General features: G+C 32.2%; 1 long non-coding RNA gene and 1 pseudogene across 3 annotated transcripts in view; one reads left to right on the top strand and one right to left on the bottom strand.

Annotated features, from left to right (window-relative positions):
- Positions 1-23,749, bottom strand: part of LOC143254296 (endothelin-converting enzyme homolog) — an 81,650-nt pseudogene that overhangs the window by 16,094 nt on the left and 41,807 nt on the right. The window contains exons 2-7 of the transcript XR_013030127.1: positions 11,152-11,461; positions 8,080-8,292; positions 6,892-7,019; positions 4,902-5,121; positions 3,100-3,216; positions 549-784 (exon numbers count right to left, since the gene is read on the bottom strand). The product of XR_013030127.1 is annotated as an endothelin-converting enzyme homolog (transcript). The remainder of the gene's footprint in view (positions 1-548; positions 785-3,099; positions 3,217-4,901; positions 5,122-6,891; positions 7,020-8,079; positions 8,293-11,151; positions 11,462-23,749) is intronic.
- Positions 13,701-23,749, top strand: part of LOC143254297 (uncharacterized) — a 28,935-nt gene continuing 18,886 nt past the window's right edge. Inside the window, exon 1 of one of the 2 annotated variants that reach the window (XR_013030131.1) lies at positions 13,701-13,838. This is a non-coding gene — a long non-coding RNA (uncharacterized LOC143254297). Of the gene's footprint in view, positions 13,839-22,641; positions 22,872-23,749 lie in introns of those variants that run through there. The other variant, XR_013030128.1, reaches the window with a different exon arrangement.

Here is a 23,749-nt window from a genome sequence, read left to right as displayed (position 1 = left end):
TGTAAGTTCATCATAGTGAAAGGTGTGTCCAAATGGTGGACTAGAACAGAACAGCTGTAAGTTTATCATAGTGAAAGGTGTGTCCAAATGGTGGACTAGAACAGAACAGCTGTAAGTTCATCATAGTGAAAGGTGTGTCTAAATGGTGGACTAGAACAGAACAGCTGTAAGTTTATCATAGTGAAAGGTGTGTCCAAATGGTGGACTAGAACAGAACAGCTGTAAGTTCATCATAGTGAAAGGTGTGTCCAAATGGTGGACTAGAACAGAGCAGCTGTAAGTGTTAAAAGAAAAAAATAGGAGTAAATAGTAAGATACCCATACATTTTAATAGTTCTGTTCAAAAGGCTCATCACTACATAGGATAAGCAGGTGAAGTGATTTTACACACTTGTTTTGTGATATTTAAAAGAGAATTAATTTGTAGAAATCTTATATTAACTAATATTTTTTTATCCTGATCAAACCACCTTTCTTCTGTCATAAATAAGGATATTTGGAAACTATATACTCTATTTAATCTTCAAATGCTTTTAACAACAACTTACGTTTTGCCTTCAGGGGTAGACAAGTATTTAGTAACTAAACTTGACATATCACGCAGGAACTCTGGGGCATGAACAACAATATACTCTGAACTCTTAATATTTCTCCCAATTTTTTCGAATCCATGGTTAAAGTACTGCACCCAGTCGATCACAGGAGCAAGCTTTTGCAGCTGAGCAATGGTCATCTTGTGGTAAACCTTTGCTTCGCCTCTCCGCTGATCATTTGGTATGGTAATCTATATTATACAGAAATAGAAAACAAACTCAGTGATAAGAAAAGTACAATTACACAAATTCAAAGGAACTGCTTCCTTTACACACAATACATGCCATGTGCAGGTTATATTCTGAAAAGCAAAAAACAACCTAATATATGAATTATTCTGATATAAACAGCATGTATGACAGTTGCATATCTTAAATCCTAACTGACCTGATATTTCTAACAGATATGCCATTGGTTTGTGGCTATTTATATTGAATAAAGGCATCTGCATTAACCCTATTAATAATAACACTTTCATAATTAATCATGGTAGGGTTCAAATCCCCATTGCACCAAACATGATCGCCCTTTCAACTGTGGGGGTGTTATAATGTTACGGTCAATCCTACTATTCATTCGTAAAAGAGCAGCCCAAGAGTTGGCAGTGGGTGGTGATGACTAGCTGCCTTCCCTCTTGTCTCACACTATTAAATTAGGGACAGTTAGCGCAGATAATCCTCTTGTAGCTTTGCGTGAAATTCAAAAAGCAAACAATTAGTCATGGTGAAAATAGGACAGATAAAAATGACATAAAGAAATGAGAGTTGTTATTGATAGTCAATTTTGAGACCTGTAAATAACAAAAAATGTGACTATGATGAGAAAACAAACAGTAACAATTTTATACATGTAAATATCATGTGGATATCTGTACAGAGATTTTTCCAGCTACTAAACACCAGCTGGTGATCTCTAACTCTCAGATCCTCCATGTATACATTTACCTCTCATCATGTTTATACTACACAGGAGCAGGGTTAAGGTACATTTATAAATATCTCAACACTGCCCCTGTGTAGTTAAAACATACTGAGACAAAAAAACACAGGTAGGTAAACATATTGAGCAGTACAAAAAGACAAAAGAAACATAAATAGACAGATCAAACATATATAGAGGTCAAAAGGAAGAAACAACACATATGAAGGTATGGTGAAATGTATTGTTGATACTGATGTATTTGGTATTGCTCGTTGTGGTATTTTGATTAGATTATTTTGATTTCAGTGTTTTGGTTGATCAATCTCATAAGTCATCAAGCAGTGTGCTGTTGCTAGTGGTAGGGCAGATAAGATTATATGTTATATTTCCAGATATACTGAATACATGTCTAGAGTTAGTTTACATTTGGAGTATTGCATTTAGTCTTGGTTTGGATCCTTTGGAACAGCATTGAATTCTTAGGAATGATTCAGAGGAGAGCTACTAGGATGATACCTAGGATGGAAAAGTTCTTATACAAGGACAGGTTAATATTCTCTTGAAGAAACAAGAGTTAGAGAGGATTCACCAAGTTAAGATTGTTATGTGAACTGGTAGTAGTAATGCATAATATATATATTTTTTTATACTTAATGGTGAAAATGTTGAAACAAAAGGACACAATTATAAATTTTGGTAAAATGGGAGCCAACTTCAGTTAAGACAGTTTTATTTTATTAACTGGACAGTTGATCTTTGTAATGGGCTACCATCAGGAGTGGTGGATGAAATAAATTAAGGAAGTTTATGGGGAGATTTAATAAATAAGTAAATGATAAGGGCTGGCTTTGAGTTGTTGTTTTTCTACTTTAGTTTAATTGAATGAGTAACATGACTTATACGAATCAAGACTCCTTGCTGTCCTCAAATTTTATGTCATTAGACAAAGTTAACCTGTTCAGTGCCGTAGATGAGATAACTTGTCCAAGCCGATCAGTAACACAGTGCTATGGACGAGTTAATTCGTTCTCAATAATACCTAACTTCAATGCTAGATGTCAGAACCATACATGCATTTGACCTACTTACAAATTGTTTCACTTTCGATCCAAAATGGCGTCACAAAAAAAGTTACAAAATGAAGAAGCATAGGAGCTGCCGTAGCTGCTGAAAAATACTTGGCAGTCAACAGGTTAAAGAAAAAAAGTAGGAAAACACAGGTAGATAAATTAAATGAAATAACAGTTTAAAATGAAAAGAAAACATGCAGAGTGAATAAACTAATAGATAAACTTACAGATTAAAATAAGAAGAATCAAATCAAATGAAATGACAGGTAAAACTAAAGAGGAAAACCACGACCAGTCAAATAAACAAAACTAAGAACTACAGATAAAATATATATTAGGAAGATTTAAAAATAAGGAAGGGCAAAAACACAAGTAGTTAAATTAGGTAAGGAACAAAAATTGATGAAGAAAAGAAACAAAGGTATATGAATTCGACAAGAAAGACAAATAAAAAAGAAACATGTATATATATATACATTAGACAAACAAATGAACAAAATATATTTATACTTACATTTGCAAGTTTTGTCTCAAGTTCAATAACATCAGACATTTGACGACTAACTTCTCTTTCATCAGCCCCTAACAAACTTCCAACTATTGTCATATATTTCAGGTAAGCTCCCAAGATCTTGAAAGTACAAACAAACACCAGTGGTTAAAAGGTACAATTTATTATTTCAAATTAAGTTTACAATATTTAATGTATAAAGTCATACACTGCACCTTCATGGCACCGATTGTTCATGGAACCATGGAAACATTTAAATTACATATTATCTTTCCCATGATTTAGAAAAAAAAATTGTAGCATTTCAATTTATATGTTATTAATTACTACAAGCTTTGTATTCTAAAGATGGCTGGTGTGGGTTTTAAAACTTTAATTTAATACATTACAGAACAATGTTTCGACCTTCTCAGGCCATCTTTGGGTTGTGTTTTTTGTTAACCCAAAGTTTTTAAAGTTTTAAATACCCATACCAGCCATCTTTAGAATATATTTTTACTTCAAGTGGGTTTCTTGTCTTCATTTAGCAGAACTTCACATTCCTACCAGTTTTATGTAACTTCTCTTCAAGCTAATGATGAATCTGTGACAGTTTGACAAATAATATATTTTCAGGTAATAATATTAAAAAGCCTTCATTTTTTATTACATGATAAAAGTTAATTAAAAATGAGTTTGACAATGTTTTCTGCCACATCATTTATGTTTTACAGAAAAATAATTTTTAAATCTTGTTTTTATGACAACATCACTTGATGAATTAGGCAAGTCTTCAGAACACAAAAATTGGAAAACAAGGAAATATAGATAAATAATAATTATGCTTAATCATTCATGAAAAATACATTGGTTTCTCCCTTCAGCATAAGTATTAATATTTTTTCCACATTATATATGCTCTACACATCTTGTGAAGTAATATTTTATGCAATATTGATACAACAGAAGTTTGTTTTTATGGTTGACAAAGATTTAGATAATTTATATGCCTTCCTGATGCAACCTTGAATCTCATTCAAGAATATAATTAATTTTGAAAGATCATACTAGTGGATGATTATTCTTCAAATAGTAAAACAGTGCCTGATAAATATATTTTTTAATCATTCCCTGGTTTCTGGTCACCCAGTGGATCCTTTTCTGGGATTTGAACAATATTCTAAATACATAAAATCTAATTAATTTCATGTTTTCATCTTAATGACTATTTATTCTGAGATAATATTTTCACACCTAATTATTTAACTTTGTACATTTTGCCCTTCTGTCTAATTATTTTTTTGGATCTTGTTCCAATGACTATAGCTACATTCCACATTTACACCTGTTGCCCGAAGTTTTTTACATACACGCCTTTATTACAGTGTATGATAAATATACTCAAACTTTTCTGATGTTTGATTCATTTACTACATCCCACTTTGTGTGTGATTATTTCTCAGAAAACCCAGAATTCTGTATTACTCTCTAGTCATACTCCGGGTATTGAATTAATGTTAGATTCCCCAAATATCTCGTGCGAGATATTTTCACTTTATGAAATATTCCTCAAAACTTGATCATTTCAAAAGATGCTGTCTTGATGCCATATCATTTCCTTCTTCAATTTGGTTATGTGCCTCATTCTTTCATCTGTATCAGTTTACTTTCTAAGTACTTTCCTGATGACTGATTGTTGTTCAGTTGTTTTTTTTTTCAGAATATTGTTCTGGTACCTGATTAATTTTCAGATTCAGTTTGAATGTTTGCTCAGTTTTTGTGTATTGTTATTTTACAATCCTGAACAATTATAACATACCACACACCTCATCATCTAGGGTTTTGTTTAAATAATAATCTCGGGAAGGCAGATTTATTGCTCCTTGGTCCACCTGGAGGATGTTGAGTGATGAATTCTTCTCATCTTCTCCCTACGTGCCACAAAAAAAAGCCTCCTTGATTGTAGGTGTTATGAATCAGTGTTAGAGTATTTTGAAAGTTCCAGTTCTCAACATCAAAATCCCCCGTGATGTTCCAGCCACCAATCTACAAGTAATAAACATACTTTTGATTCAAATCAGTTTTACTACTTTTTGTGAGAAAAATTATTAAGGCAAACTATCCATACATGCAAGCCTCACATGTAGTGTCTAGGTCCCTGAATAACATAAAACAGTTTCAGTTGAAACATATATTATTACTTCTCAGGGACAAGACACAAACAGAGATTTCTTTAACTTCTGTTTGATTAAAGTTTCAGCATTTCTAGAGTCAAACAAAAAATAACAAATTAAACTAATAACTTATACTACTGGGCACTTTGGTTTAGAACACTGCAGAGTTAAGTTTTAGTTTCAATACAATCTTGGTGTTTGGAGAGCACTGTAGTCCCATATGCCTGTTTGATTTGTCAAAGAAAAAGTCAAATCTTAGAAAAACAAAGTTTAAAATTATGTTTTGAGACTTGTTTGAAATGGAAGTTATAAATTAAATTTGTAAATATTTTTCATTACTAATGCTATCATTAATCAAAATAAGTCACTCACTGTAAGAAACTGCCATGAAAAACTGTTGTGTGACCAGAAATTTAAATCGGTTTTTTAATTAGCTGTTGTGATTTTACATCATGAAATGAGAAGCAAATGGGATACAGTGTTTTAATAAAATCACTCTTGAAGCTGTGATGTTCTTTCTTGTTTCCAATCATTAAAAAAAATGTACGTTTAACATCTGAAACAGACCAGTTTGGCTGATTTAATATCTGAAACAGACCAGTTTGACTGATTTAACATCTGAAACAAACCAGTTTGGCTGATTTAACATCTGAAACAAACCAGTTTGGCTGATTTAACATCTGAAACAAACCAGTTTGGCTGATTTAACATCTGAATCAGACCAGTTTGGCTGATTCATCTTGTACATCTTCCAGTGTTTGATTATTTCCAATGAAACTTAAGTTCAATCAAGTACAAAACAGAAACTTTATTACTGTGCATGTACCAGAGTCATTTGAAGTTTAAAACAAGCTATAATTGAAAGTTAATACCATAATAGTAGTATTCTGCATCATATTTCTTTTCAATATAATATAAATTAAGTTCGAGATAAGACAGAAAACCTTAACCTGTTATTGCTCTGTGTTCATAAGACAAGAAACATTTACCTTCATAGTTCTGTGTGCAGATAAAAGGTAAAAAGTCATAACATGCTCTGTGTTCAAGGAAGAAACAAGAAATCCTAACCTTTTGCTACTCAATGTTCTTTCATTGCTCTGTGTCTGTTATGATACAGTTCAAGGGTCAAAAGTCAATAGTACATAATAGTATGCTCATCAAAATAGTCGAAACTTAAGCAACACCCATGCATAAATATATATATTTACTAAAAGGCAGTAGTTAAGGTATGATGAATAAGTCTCTTATTATTGCATCTTTCAATGTCCAGTACAATGTATTCATATACAGTGTTATTTTGTAACAATTTTGTTGATTAATATTGTCTCATTTTAACCAACCCACAGTGAAATGTGTTGTTAATTTCATAGTTCTGGAAAGTAAACCTCCTAACTCACTTCATGCATCCCTCATTCAAGTATACTGTTATTTTTATGGTTAACCCTTTGTAACTTCAGTCAACCCACGCTGAATATATATTATTTTTATAATTCTCTGGATTAAGCTTTGGTCACTTCAGTCAAACCTTACGTGATTTAAATATATGTTACATGCGATTCATAACTCAGAGATGTGTCTAACAACAGGAAAAAAAAATCACCCAGAAAACATTTTTTTGTTGAGAGTTCAAAATATTACTCACTTTTTTAATGAAATCCCTAAGAGGCTTGGCTCCTAGATTTTCCAACATACCATTTTTATCAAGACATGAATGGTAGTAAATTCGGGCATTTCTTTCTGCCTCACTTTTGTGTTGGATAGACTCATCCTCTGAAGTGAAAAAAAAAACCTTATCGTTTGTCTTTCCTAACGAGATGAGGAGCACGAACAACCGTACTATAATAAATTACATGATAAAAGAAAATGCTGTGGCACTGTTCGAAACTAATACTAGTAATATTATTCACAGTGTTTTGAAGCATTATTTTCAATTTTAAGGATATAGGTCCATACGAGACGCAGATCTCCTCTGTGCTTTGGTCTTTTTGGACTCTTTTTAACACATCCAAGAGTTTGCACATCCTTGGTTAACTTTACACTGCAGAATGTTTTTATGGCAAATAAGGCAATAGAAATTAATAAATGTTAACAATCACTTTTATTTTAATTAAGTTTTCCTCTGGCGAGAAGCTATTTCATAATTTTTGTTTGTTAAGTACAAAGCTACAAAATAGATTGTCTGTGTTTCGCCCAAAACAGATGTCGATACTAAATTTTTCATTTTGTAGTCCCTCAGACCCACCATTGAACCAGTAGTGAGGAAGTAGAGGATGATATATCTCTGATTGGTTCTCGTGCTGCTGTGATTTATTAAGCCTACTGACAAGTTGTAAGTATTATAACGTTTTATTCTAAACGGAAAAAAATCAAAAAATCTTGCAACTCGCATGCTAGTTTGTATTTAGTATATTATATATATTGAGGTGAGGTTAGTTTTAAACATATATTTTATTTTTTTTAAAAAGCGTATTCCGTTTTCGTCATAAATTTCACATAATGATTCGTTGTTTGTAAATTCTAATGTAACACTTTTCAGTTCTCGCCCATTTATGTTTTACTATGATTATTTCTAGTTATTGGTAGCGAGAGTATATTAAGTTGTATATAATAGAGGTATTTGATATTTAAAAGTATAAGAAAGCAAAAACAGGTAGGAAATAAAGAGCATACCCATAATAAACAGTTTCGACCGCTGTTAACGTGGCATTGTATATGATGCTACGTTAACAGCGGTACAATGAGGTAATGTGTATTCTTTATTTCATTTACACTTGTAGCTGACTTAATGTATATATTTGATTGTATTGTTTAAAAATTTGATATTGTTTACCTAAAATGTTCTTTAATATCAGTTTGTTTTTCTCCCACAATTTTGCGAAAGCTCCCCATATGAGGTTCCCCTCAGGCAATGGATTGGATTTAATCCACCCTCCACAAGAGTACTGGTAGAAGTCGTCACAAGGATTCACAGTGTGATCCATTGCATTAATGATGGCACTGGCGACTGTGACACACGCTGGGGTAAGGCAGTAAGGCAGATTCCCTAGAAAAAAAAATTGAAAAGTTGTACTTTAAACAAAAATATAGGCCCGGCATGGCCAGGTGGTTAAGACATTCGACTCCTAATCAGAGGATCGCGGGTTCGACTCCTCGTCACACCAAACATGCTCGCTCTTTCAAACATGGGGGTGTTGTAATGTAACGGCCAATCCCACTATGCGTTGGTAAAAGAGTAGCCAAAGAGTTGGCGGTGGATGGTGATAACTAGCTGCCTTCCCTCTAGTCTTACACTGCTAAATTAGGAACGGCTAGCGCAGATGACCCTCGTGTAGCTTTGCACGAAATTAAAAACAAACAAACAAATAAACCATGAATACGCCACGAATTCATTTCACGAACGATCTTAATTTTGAGTGGCACACAAAGAAACGTATAAACATTTGGCTGCCTCGAATGCACTTTTCCTTCTTTCTTCGTAAAGCTTGACTTCGTAAAACTGATTTGTTTCAGCTGGCTATGAAATGTGAAGTTAGGGTATACTATGATAGAACTTGCCCAGTCATTTCTGATGAACTAAATGCTAGTTCAGATGTAACGTAAGTTAAACAAACATTTGCAAGGTGTTATTTAATTTCTACTAAAATAAAGACGTGGTCGTCAGGCACTAATAAAAGATGAAAACCAATCCGGTAAATACAAAAGCTGGAGGAGTAGAATAATTGTGGTTTTGTTATGAACGTTTCTTTCTGAGAGCTACATACTCGTATTTTTACTTTCATTCTATTGAATTGGTGTGTGTGTCATCATTATAATTTATAATGGGAAAAACTTTCAGTTGTGGGGGCGTCATAATGTGACGGTCAATCCCACTATTCGTTGGTAAAAAGAGTAGCCCAAGAGTTGGCGGTGGGTGGTGATGACTAGCTTCCTTCCCTCTTGCCTTACACTGCTAAATTAAGGACAGCTAGCGCAGATAGCCCTCGTGTAGCTTTGCGCGAAATTCAAAAAACACGAAACGTACATCTTTTAAACCTGTTTTTCAAATGGAATCAGGACCGGGGCGACGTGTTTTGCCGCCCCATGCAAGTATTAACCGTTCCGCTCACTCATTTTTCTAGTTCTTCCGCCATAGTAGGAATTATACACAATTATGCACTGAAGAACCTGCCGCCCTGCGGAAGTGCACGTGCAGCACCCTCGGTCGCACCGTCCTTGAATGTAACATTATAATTATGTCTAAACGATAAATATTGAACTGAGATTGTAATTTTTCATGTACGTACATCTTAAGATAAAACATGTATGTTTTAAATATAAATACATACACAAAAGTTTTATTGTTTATTTCATGTTCGTGCTTGTATTTAACAACATTGACTCAGAGAAATTTATGAAGTCTTCCTGAGGGTTTGGTTTGAATTTAGCGCAAAACGACACGAGGGCTATCTGCGCTAGCCGTCCTCAATTTAGTAGTGTAAGACTAGAAGGAAGGCAACTAGTCATCACCACCCACCTCAAACTCTTGGGATACTCTTTTACTAACGCACAGTGGGATTGATCGTCACATTATAATGCTCCCACGGCTGAAAGGGCGAGCATGTTTGGTGTGAAGGGGGTTCGAACCCGCGACCCTCAGGTGACGAGTCGAGTACCTTAACCACCTGGCCTGCCACCATAGTTTGTTGCTATAGTTACTCAATAACAATTCCCTTCAGTTGCTTGTTTGTTTGTTTGTTAAAAATCACGCGAAGCTACTGAAGGGCTATCTGCAAAATAAAAGTGACAGACTTAGAGAGAAAGCAAATAGTGAACACCAGCCACGAATAATGGAATAAACAGCTACATTATAACTCTCGATGTCTGAAAAGACGAGCATGTTTGGTGACTGAATTTGAATCCGTGACTCACGTACTTTGAGTCGAGTGTCCTAACCATTAGGTCGTGCAAGGCTCAGTTCACGTGAAGTGATATCTGAAAATATCGAGTTATTTTAAAGTTGCTTTCGCAGGTTTTTTAAAAAAAATCATACCCCACTTTATTCATTTAGTTTCTAATAATAACTGAGGAAAGCATGTTTATTTCTGCACTGAAAGCTAGTTTTATATGGCCTTTTATTTACTGTTAGTTGATCAAGTACCGTTTTTATTCGTTTATAAGACGATTCGCTTATAAGACGGGTCCCAACTTCACCTGAGAGATTGTCGATATTCTGTTTAGACTCGTTCATAAGACGAAGGAAGGAAATCTTTATTGATTCTTCTTCGTTAGCACTGTGGATGCATTGTGCTTACCGGTATGACGTTATAGGGAAAAACGAAGTCCCGCGCGCCCTTCAACGAACGATGCGCTGACTCACAATCACAGATCTAATAATAACAAGATAGCTCACTTCCCTATTTTCACTGTCTGAAATATCTGCACAGTTCTGAGTGAACTAAATTTATTTTCTATGTCTGTAGACCTCGCCTATAAGACGGGCCCCCCCAATTTGAGCCCGAAATCTCGAGGAAAAATCCCCGTCTTATAAGCGAGTGAACACGGTACCTTATAGCAAAACTACTAGCTCTGTATTTTATTTCTGTATTTGTGTCATATAGTTTAGTTTAAGTGGATTTGTAGTCACATGACATGTTAAATTTAAAGTTTTCCAATGTTAGAGGTCATCTGAAGTTTACAAGACTTTATACAATTATTATTATCTATCTAATTTTGCCCCCCGCTAGTACAGCGGTAAGTCTACGGATTTACAACGCTAAAATCAGGGGTTCGATTCCCCTCGGTGGGCTCAGCAGATAGCCCGATGTGGCTTTGCTATAAGAAAAAACACAACTGTATAATTTATGATAGGTTAATATGTGTGTGTATTTCAACGTAAACCCCGACCTAAGAATACTATTCTTACCATTTTTAAGAGGAAGTTTCTGAACAACTTTCAAAAGCGACGGTTGTGATTGAGCACCCAAGACGGCTGACAGGATGATGACTGCTAGTACCAAAGTAAGCGATAACACTATCAGGAGTTTTTCCAAGGGGGAAGCCCTCTGCCAGAAATTTCGTTTGTGGTGAGGGTAACTTACATCAGGCGATCCTCCCACCGTTCCCCCTTGACTACTCCCAGGCCCCACACCTTCAGCTACGAAGGCATCTGTTGAAAAATTATTGGTATTACCAATTTCAGCTTCTTCAAACTCTGTTTTTTTATAGTTGGGCATCTGCAAGGAAATAAAAAACCATAATGAAATTATGGTGTGCGTGTATTGTTTTTGTCAAATATAGACCAATATTATCCAAATGTTTTTATGTTAGAGCTTTGCAACTTGTAATTTTTACGACTTTTAGAATAAGAACCGGGTGTCTACATCTATCAGTAAATAAGTCAGAATTTTTACCAGGTTTTTTTAAACTGTAAACTATAATATTTTACAAACTTTGAACAACTCAGCAAAGTAAAATATTATAGAATCAAATAATCCCGAGCTCGACTTTGATGACAATCTAATGTTTTTGGATTTTCCAGATGAACATTAATGTACACTTACGTTAAAAACACTTATTTTATCAGAAAACATATATTTTGAAGGTTTCATTGATAATTTTCTATAATCAAATATATTATAATGCTTTTCATGATATAAAACTGTGTTAAAATATGGCATCTAACATTATGTTACTGGATTTAAAGTGAGCTTTATTAAGCAAACGAAGAATTGTTTTAGTTGTGGTTGCATGATAACTGTATAATATTACTTTGGATGAAAACTCAAAACTCAGTTGAGTATTTCTGAGAAGTTCTAAACCACTAGACGACACGTTGTTGCTTTGCGCCATAAAATGCCAAACTTACCTGTGTTTGCCGCGAATATCGAGCCCAACACTTTAGCGTTATATAAGCCCCCAAAATTATGTTTACCACTTAGTTATCGAGGGACTTTTACAAAGAACAGACGATTTTAATATACGCTAGTAAAGTAGGCCTCTTTTATAATAATAACACAGGGATCTGAAACTAATACTGCTACCAAACCTGACAACAGAGTCTTAAATTTGACCTAATGTCAACTAGGGGGGAAAATATAACCATCTTCGTCTTTAACTGTTGTCTATAGATCAGAGTTAATAAACGGGCACGATCTATTTGGTTATCAGCATAATACGTATAGACTGATTGTATTGCGTTTGCTTACAATAAACTACTCATTAATTACACCGCATTGGACTTTAATTAATTACTGAGTGCAAATATCGTGTCTCTTCGTGCCTAAACTGATTTTACTGCTTTAGTACATATATTAGAAAGTATTAAAACAGTTGTGGCTGCGATAATTAAGCCCGCCTTGTGAAAAGATCACGTAACATAGATTTAATCGTTGATTTAGGTTTTATACTATCAATGGGCAGAAATGACCTAGATCGTTACCATTCAAACTTCGCTCCATTTTTTTTTCTGTAGTACTTAGTAAAAAAAACGCTTTCGGACGTAGTAGTAGGAATACACATCGATTTAATGGGTTTTGGTATTTAGATAAAGAAAAATAGCTCCAGTAAACCTTTCCAAATAGCACAATTTTCACTCTTTCCAACAATACTGTTGTGTTGTAATTATGTTCCTCTTATAAAACTGGAACTAAAAACTTATAAATTCAAACTCTTTACTGAAATATCTTCCATCTCTATGGTAAATAAGCCTTTGGCAGTAATGCGCATACGTATTACGTAAGCGAGACGATCATCCAAGTTCTGTCCTTCTTGCCAAGTCCTTATAATTCTCGCGTGTTGAGCAAGGCAGATGTTTTGGGTGATATTACTGGTTTGATTGCTTTCTTGGTCATTATAGCAATTTACCTTGTTTATTTCGTTTAGTGAAAGTAACTTTGTGTGTGTACTTGTTGTGACTCAAAAAAATATTAATGTTTACAGTAGTTTTAGAATGTTTTTACGAGGTATCACGGAAAAACCCGAGCGGTGTTCCGATTGAGTCCGTTTGTTAAAACTTTATAAACTGAGAGTGAATCAGTATATACAGGATTGGAGAAGAAACTATTTCTCAAGAAAATGTGGCATTTGAATAAATTACCAACAGTTTGACTCGTAAATATAAGTAGAGCAAACATACAGTGGTGGAAGTAGTTTCGATTTCTCATCTGAACAGTATTAGTGTCAGCCCTACTTTCCCACATTCTACATAAATAAATATTGATCGTTTGTGCGGACGAAACTTGAACATATGTACACTGAAATTTTTAAACTAACGGCTACTACAGTTTCATAGAAAAATAAATAAATCAAAGTTTGATCTAAAACCAGTTTTTAGGTTGTGTGAATCCTACCAACCTGAAACAAGGAACTGTTTTACAGCAATGTAACATCAAACCTAGCAAGACTGTTAAAAACCGTTGTGATAAGTCGAAATGTAAAACGAACTTGAGCCGTATCAGACCGTCCAGATTTTACGTCATAAAGTACACCTAATGAACTGTTAAAAAGTGCTTTAAATGTTAACTAACCCTTAATCGTGGTAATAAAAATCATCAGTGGATTATGGTATCTTATTTTGAAATGAAAGACCGTATAAAGAAACCCAGTAACCCGGTAAGTTCAACTTTCCTACATCCACTTATCACAAGTGTACGGATTATTGCGTTTATTTTTTAACGCTAATTTTTTCCTGTTAACCTCGTATACTTTGTAACATCGTGTATGCAATCACAGCATTACAAATAAACCTCCTCACATAAGAACTAAATAAACCAATCATTTGATGAGTGCTTGAAGTTTATATAAACAAGTATTCATAAGATGGTTAGTTTAAAACATAACGGACAAGAATCCTGTCGACTTTCAAAATACCAAGATTATTGCTATTAAAGCCAGTTACCTCAATTAAACAACCCGCCCAAAGGTATCTACCATTAGAGTCTATTAAAAATACAGCAGAGAGGAAATCCATCTGTACTACGAAGTACTACGGTTTCCACCCATTGGTGCCTGACTGAAACTAAATGTTATTTTGCAGTTTTTGTGTTTCTTTTTAAGTGCAACGAACATTATTATGTTCCAAATGATAATAATATCACTTTTATCCATTCTGAATGTAGAGTAAAAATACAAAGAAAACAGTTTAAGACATTTGACCTGTGCTAGTGTTGTTAGTGCAAGAACTGTTGGGGGTATGTAATGGTGCGTGATATGTTCTTGTAGCAGAAATTCATTCTTTTTTGTAAATTTTATTAGAACATTAAGTCACATTCAGCATATAAGCCCGCGTGATATTGCTGATCATGTCTCTAAAACCTCCAATACTTCATTTCAATCTCGATGAAAACAAACAAGAGTTCTTCCAAGAAATTAATGAAACAATTCGCCATGTTCGAACTGAATAAATTGGTTGAAAAACCATAACAGTGACATAGATGAACTTCCATGACCATAATAATCAACAGAACTTCATCTAATTCAACAACCTTTGGAAGAACTTGAACATTACTTTGGTCCAACACCTGTGCACTACATACAGCCCACACTCTTTGATGAATGGACTACAATCGAACAAGACACCTTTTGGCATCCCGTGAAAGGTATTTAGTGCCGAATCTAAACTATTATCATGGCAGAAAAAAAAGTAGTTCGACCAAGATATTTGATACAACTCCAACAAAGTAACAACTCATTATAATATTTATAGATGTACACATTTATATATATATCCTACTAAAATACATTAGAGTAGATGTACACATTTATAGATATATCCTACTAAAATACATTAGTGTAGATGTACACATTTATAGATATATCCTACTAAAATACATTAGTGTTGATGTACACATAGATATATCCTACTAAAATACATTAGTGTTGATGTACACATTTATAGATATATCCTACTAAAATACATTAGTGTAGATGTACACATTTATAGATATATCCTACTAAAATACATTAGTGTAGATGTACACATTTATAGATATATCCTACTAAAATACATTAGAGTAGATGTACACATTTATAGATATATCCTACTAAAATACATTAGTGTAGATGTACACATTTATAGATATATCCTACTAAAATACATTAGTGTAGATGTACACAGTTATAGATATATCCTACTAAAATACATTAATGTAGATGTACACATTTATAGATATATCCTACTAAAATACATTAGTGTAGATGTACACATAGATATATCCTACTAAAATACATTAGTGTTGATGTACACATAGATATATCCTACTAAAATACATTAGTGTTGATGTACACATTTATAGATATATCCTACTAAAATACATTAGTGTAGATGTACACATAGATATATCCTACTAAAATACATTAGTGTTGATGTACACATAGATATATCCTACTAAAATACATTAGTGTTGATGTACACATAGATATATCCTACTAAAATACATTAGTGTTGATGTACACATTTATAGATATATCCTACTAAAATACATTAGTGTAGATGTACACAGTTATAAATATATCCTACTAAAATACATTAATGTAGATGTACACATTTATAGATATATCCTACTAAAATACATTAGTGTAGATGTACACATAGATATATCCTACTAAAATACATTAGTGTTGATGTACACATAGATATATCCTACTAAAATACATTAGTGTTGACGTACACATTTATAGATATATCCTATTAAAATACATTAATGTAGATGTACACATTTATAGATATATCCTACTAAAATACATTAGTGTTGATGTACACATAGATATATCCTACTAAAATACATTAGTGTTGATGTACACATTTATAGATATATCCTACTAAAATACATTAGTGTAGATGTACACAGTTATAGATATATCCTACTAAAATACATTAGTGTTGATGTACACATAGATATATCCTACTAAAATACATTAGTGTTGATGTACACATAGATATATCCTACTAAAATACATTAATGTAGATGTACACATTTATAGATATATCCTACTAAAATACATTAGTGTTGATGTACACATAGATATATCCTACTAAAATACATTAGTGTTGACGTACACATTTATAGATATATCCTATTAAAATACATTAGTGTAGATGTACACATTTATAGATATATCCTACTAAAATACATTAGTGTAGATGTACACATAGATATATCCTTCTAAAATACATTAGTGTTGATGTACACATTTATAGATATATCCTACTAAAATACATTAGTGTTGATGTACACATTTATAGATATATCCTACTAAAATACATTAGTGTAGATGTACACATTTATAGATATATCCTACTAAAATACATTAGTGTAGATGTACACATTTATAGATATATCCTACTAAAATACATTAGTGTTGATGTACACATTTATAGATATATCCTACTAAAATACATTAGTGTTGATGTACACATAGATATATCCTACTAAAATACATTAGTGTTGATGTACACATTTATAGATATATCCTACTAAAATACATTAGTGTAGATGTACACAGTTATAGATATATCCTACTAAAATACATTAATGTTGATGTACACATTTATAGATATATCCTACTAAAATACATTAATGTAGATGTACACATTTATAGATATATCCTACTAAAATACATTAGTGTTGATGTACAGATTTATAGATATATCCTACTAAAATACATTAGTGTAGATGTACACATTTATAGATATATCCTACTAAAATACATTAGTGTTGATGTACACATTTATAGATATATCCTACTAAAATACATTAGTGTAGATGTACACATTTATAGATATATCCTACTAAAATACATTAGTGTAGATGTACACATAGATATATCCTACTAAAATACATTAGTGTTGATGTACACATTTTTCGATATATCCTACTAAAATACATTAGTGTTGATGTACACATTTATAGATATATCCTACTAAAATACATTAGTGTAGATGTACACATAGATATATCCTACTAAAATACATTAGTGTTGATGTACACATTTATAGATATATCCTACTAAAATACATTAGTGTTGATGTACACATTTATAGATATATCCTACTAAAATACATTAGTGTAGATGTACACATTTATAGATATATCCTACTAAAATACATTAGTGTAGATGTACACATTTATAGATATATCCTACTAAAATACATTAGAGTAGATGTACACATTTATAGATATATCCTACTAAAATACATTAGTGTAGATGTACACATTTATAGATATATCCTACTAAAATACATTAGTGTAGATGTACACAGTTATAGATATATCCTACTAAAATACATTAATGTAGATGTACACATTTATAGATATATCCTACTAAAATACATTAGTGTAGATGTACACATAGATATATCCTACTAAAATACATTAGTGTTGATGTACACATAGATATATCCTACTAAAATACATTAGTGTTGATGTACACATTTATAGATATATCCTACTAAAATACATTAGTGTAGATGTACACATAGATATATCCTACTAAAATACATTAGTGTTGATGTACACATAGATATATCCTACTAAAATACATTAGTGTTGATGTACACATAGATATATCCTACTAAAATACATTAGTGTTGATGTACACATTTATAGATATATCCTACTAAAATACATTAGTGTAGATGTACACAGTTATAAATATATCCTACTAAAATACATTAATGTAGATGTACACATTTATAGATATATCCTACTAAAATACATTAGTGTAGATGTACACATAGATATATCCTACTAAAATACATTAGTGTTGATGTACACATAGATATATCCTACTAAAATACATTAGTGTTGATGTACACATTTATAGATATATCCTATTAAAATACATTAATGTAGATGTACACATTTATAGATATATCCTACTAAAATACATTAGTGTAGATGTACACATAGATATATCCTTCTAAAATACATTAGTGTTGATGTACACATTTATAGATATATCCTACTAAAATACATTAGTGTTGATGTACACATTTATAGATATATCCTACTAAAATACATTAGTGTAGATGTACACATTTATAGATATATCCTACTAAAATACATTAGTGTAGATGTACACAGTTATAGATATATCCTACTAAAATACATTAGTGTTGATGTACACATAGATATATCCTACTAAAATACATTAGTGTTGATGTACACATAGATATATCCTACTAAAATACATTAATGTAGATGTACACATTTATAGATATATCCTACTAAAATACATTAGTGTTGATGTACACATAGATATATCCTACTAAAATACATTAGTGTTGACGTACACATTTATAGATATATCCTATTAAAATACATTAGTGTAGATGTACACATTTATAGATATATCCTACTAAAATACATTAGTGTAGATGTACACATAGATATATCCTTCTAAAATACATTAGTGTTGATGTACACATTTATAGATATATCCTACTAAAATACATTAGTGTTGATGTACACATTTATAGATATATCCTACTAAAATACATTAGTGTAGATGTACACATTTATAGATATATCCTACTAAAATACATTAGTGTAGATGTACACATTTATAGATATATCCTACTAAAATACATTAGTGTTGATGTACACATTTATAGATATATCCTACTAAAATACATTAGTGTTGATGTACACATAGATATATCCTACTAAAATACATTAGTGTTGATGTACACATTTATAGATATATCCTACTAAAATACATTAGTGTAGATGTACACAGTTATAGATATATCCTACTAAAATACATTAATGTTGATGTACACATTTATAGATATATCCTACTAAAATACATTAATGTAGATGTACACATTTATAGATATATCCTACTAAAATACATTAGTGTTGATGTACAGATTTATAGATATATCCTACTAAAATACATTAGTGTAGATGTACACATTTATAGATATATCCTACTAAAATACATTAGTGTTGATGTACACATTTATAGATATATCCTACTAAAATACATTAGTGTAGATGTACACATTTATAGATATATCCTACTAAAATACATTAGTGTAGATGTACACATAGATATATCCTACTAAAATACATTAGTGTTGATGTACACATTTTTCGATATATCCTACTAAAATACATTAGTGTTGATGTACACATTTATAGATATATCCTACTAAAATACATTAGTGTAGATGTACACATAGATATATCCTACTAAAATACATTAGTGTTGATGTACACATTTATAGATATATCCTACTAAAATACATTAGTGTTGATGTACACATTTATAGATATATCCTACTAAAATACATTAGTGTTGATGTACACATTTATAGATATATCCTACTAAAATACATTAGTGTAGATGTACACATAGATATATCCTACTAAAATACATTAGTGTTGATGTACACATTTATAGATATATCCTACTAAAATACATTAGTGTTGATGTACACATTTATAGATATATCCTACTAAAATACATTAGTGTTGATGTACACATTTATAGATATATCCTACTAAAATACATTAGTGTAGATGTACACATTTATAGATATATCCTACTAAAATACATTAGTGTTGATGTACACATTTATAGATATATCCTACTAAAATACATTAGTGTTGATGTACACATAGATATATCCTACTAAAATACATTAGTGTTGATGTACACATTTATAGATATATCCTACTAAAATACATTAGTGTAGATGTACACAGTTATAGATATATCCTACTAAAATACATTAATGTTGATGTACACATTTATAGATATAGCCTACTAAAATACATTAATGTAGATGTACACATTTATAGATATATCCTACTAAAATACATTAGTGTTGATGTACACATTTATAGATATATCCTACTAAAATACATTAATGTAGATGTACACATTTATAGATATATCCTACTAAAATACATTAGTGTTGATGTACACATTTATAGATATATCCTACTAAAATATATTAGTGTAGATGTACACATTTATAGATATATCCTACTAAAATACATTAGTGTAGATGTACACATAGATATATCCTACTAAAATACATTAGTGTTGATGTACACATTTTTCGATATATCCTACTAAAATACATTAGTGTTGATGTACACATTTATAGATATATCCTACTAAAATACATTAGTGTAGATGTACACATAGATATATCCTACTAAAATACATTAGTATTGATGTACACATTTATAGATATATCCTACTAAAATACATTAGTGTAGATGTACACATTTATAGATATATCCTACTAAAATACATTAGTGTAGATGTACACATAGATATATCCTACTAAAATACATTAGTGTTGATGTACACATTTTTCGATATATCCTACTAAAATACATTAGTGTTGATGTACACATTTATAGATATATCCTACTAAAATACATTAGTGTTCGAACGAACGTTTCAAAGAACTATTTGAAAGTTATGAACAGTTCCTTAGGCAAATAAGTTTCTCTTTCTTCAATATTAAAACTAAAATATTAACATTTATACACAATCTTACACGAACACACGAATTAATTTGTATTTATATATTACGTTTCAAATATAAAATGTTGAAAACTGTATATGGTCCTTTCTTTATGAAAACTGTATATGATCCTTTCTTTATGGAAACTGTATGTGTTCCTTTCTTTATGAAAACTGTATGTGTTCCTTTCTTTATGAAAACTGTATGTGTTCCTTTCTTTATGAAAACTGTATGTGTTCCTTTCTTTATGGACTTTTTTACTATATACGACAATTTCTTTTCATAAAATGTTGATATTTATGAGCAGTTTTTGTGAATTTACAAACTTTTATATCTATTTCGTCTTTCGTAGTGAAATAAATATTTGACTTATAACGTCTAAAGAAGACACCGCGGGGTTCATTTTTGTTTGTTTTGAATTTTCGCGCAAAGCTACTCGAGGGCTATCTGCGCTAGCCGTCCCTAATTTAGAAGTGTAAGACTAGAGGGAAGGCAGCTAGTCATCACCACCCACCATCAACATTTCAGGCTACTCTTTTACCAACGAATAGTGGGATTGACCGTTACTTTATAACGGTCTGAAAGGGCGAGCATGTTTGGTGCGACCGGGATTCGAATCCGCGACCCTCAGATTACGAGTCGAACGCCTTAACACACTTGGCCAGGCCATGCCCCGCGGGGTTCATTGTTTCAGCTTTTCAAGTTCAAAATAACTTATCGTGGAAACTAAAATCTCAAATGAAACGTAAATATGAATACGCAAAAAATAAAACATGCCAATTTTATATTTTAACAGTGAATTAGGATATATATTTAGCACAATAAAAAAGCTGTACAACTTACCATTTTTTATTTTTTAGCAGGTTTAGAACTCCAAAGCGATCATTGTTGTTAGTAAGTGTTTTGTTTTTTTTTAATCAAGTTTTTGCCCGTCACTGACCTCGACTTGTTTGGAGGTCGAGGGGCATGTAAAGTAACCACGAAAATTACAACTCGTATCACGAGGTAAGTCACCTCCTTCGTTAACTTTCTTATAAGAGCAACATGTTAAGAGACCAAAATTTCATTGTCCACTTTCAATCTCTCTATCTTATTATGTAGTCTTGAATAACAGGTTAAAATATTTAATACAAAAATAGTCAAATGAGTTAACACTTAGCTTTTAACACTTCTCTACATATTCGTATTTCACTATTATTCATCAATGGTTGCATCATTCAGATGTGTAACCAACGTCTGTTAGCACCGAGTTTTGGAAAATACTGAAGTCATCACGAACCTTTTCCTTTGACGTGAAAATGACCAAGAATTGTTTCTGGTGTACACGTGTGTGCAGCTGTCCCTACTTGTGAACTGACAGACTGGTGGTGGTGGTGGGTGACGACAGCGTTCTCCTTTTACCGCTAATTTTTGTCTGATTGAATAATAGGCTTTGACCTTCACTGTTGTAACGCATTCTTACACAGAGCACTAACGTATTAGTGCTAGAACTATACTAAGGAAAATCATGCGACCTGTTAACACTGTTATGATACACGAAGAGAAGAAGATAGAAAGTAGTAAGATAAAGGATGGGTAAAACCTAGATCGTTAATTTAGTTTAGGGCCTACAATGAAGGCGGTTCGTCATTTAACTCAAGCTAAAACACAAACAAAACTCAGAATTTATACAGATGTGGCAATACTGATTAACATGAAGAATTCGCTTATAAAAGAGGCTTTCTTTGTAAACGTGTAAAACAAGTTAATTCTAAACCGGATGTAGGAAAAAAACGTAAAAGTTTTTAACTTTAAGTTGACACAAAAAGTAAAAGTAACACAGACTAGTATTATAAATGGAAATAACTATTTAAAAATTTAGAACTGACAAGTAGGAGACACTAAACATAGAAACAGCTTTTCATAGTGAGCTTATCAGCTGGTTTTACGGACAGAGGCGTCGCTCGGGTGTTTAGCGCCCCCTCGTTACACAATTTTCTTAATTATGTAACATCAATTTGGCACCTCCCTCAACCCCGATGCTGCACCCGGAGACAGATGCCCCCTTGCTCCCTCCCACTAGCTACGCCACTGTTCACGGACCGATTTTCACTGGTGGATGACAAAGAAAAAGACAACGTTAAGAAACCACCATTGCAATTTATATCTTTAGTAAGGTATGTTCAGGAACATTTTTTTTACATTTTCAGCGTTTTTCATACAGATAAGGGCATTCTTGTAAACCAGATATCAAAGATTCGTAAATATGTACTATTCTTCTTAGGTGTAGGTTACACATGGCACCAGCTATCTCATGGATGCTTGTACCAGTTTGATCCTATTTCTGTGCCCCCTTCCTGAGGCTGGATAAACCTATCTCAGTGGAATTATAAGTACACGTAAAAATGGTATGGGTTGGAGTTATTTTTATAGTAGATCTTATTTGGCATTGTTGTTGAAGTCTGTAATCTAAGTACTACGAGATACCCCATTAGAGTCCCTTGGACTGACAGTAGTCCTTATATTGTCTTGGTCCTATGTGGACGACTTGGGAAACCATTCTACCCCAGAAACCAGTTAAAGACTAAACAAATATATACTTCAACCAGTATGCAAGATACATTACACTTTTCTGGAGAAAAACATTTTTGTTCATTTTCTTTCGGCCCCCAGCTAGTACAGCGGTATGTCTCCGGATTTACAACGCTAAAATCAGGGGTTCGATTCCCCTCGGTGGGCTGAGCAGATAGCCCTTTGTGGCTTTGCTATATGAAAAACAAACAAACGAACAAATTTTCTTTCGTTTTGTTAACTTTCTTTTGTTTGTTCTTCCTTTGTTCAACTTATTCCATCCATAACATTACCGGGACCTAATTTTTGCGAACATTTGAACTTATTTATTGGACACCATAGTATTTGAAGACCACACTTCATTTCAAGGGCTAAACAACGGCCACCTAGTGAGTAAGTCACATGTCATTTACTAAGGTTGAGAATTTAATAGATAAACAGTCTTCATGTTCTGAAAGCTGTTATCACTTTATCTGTTGGTTTC

This window comes from Tachypleus tridentatus, chromosome 6, assembly GCF_004210375.1.
Source record: "Tachypleus tridentatus isolate NWPU-2018 chromosome 6, ASM421037v1, whole genome shotgun sequence".
In the NCBI taxonomy this organism is placed as follows: domain Eukaryota; kingdom Metazoa; phylum Arthropoda; class Merostomata; order Xiphosura; family Limulidae; genus Tachypleus; species Tachypleus tridentatus.
Note: the sequence above shows the minus strand (reverse complement) of the source record. Positions and strands in the feature narration are given on the sequence as shown.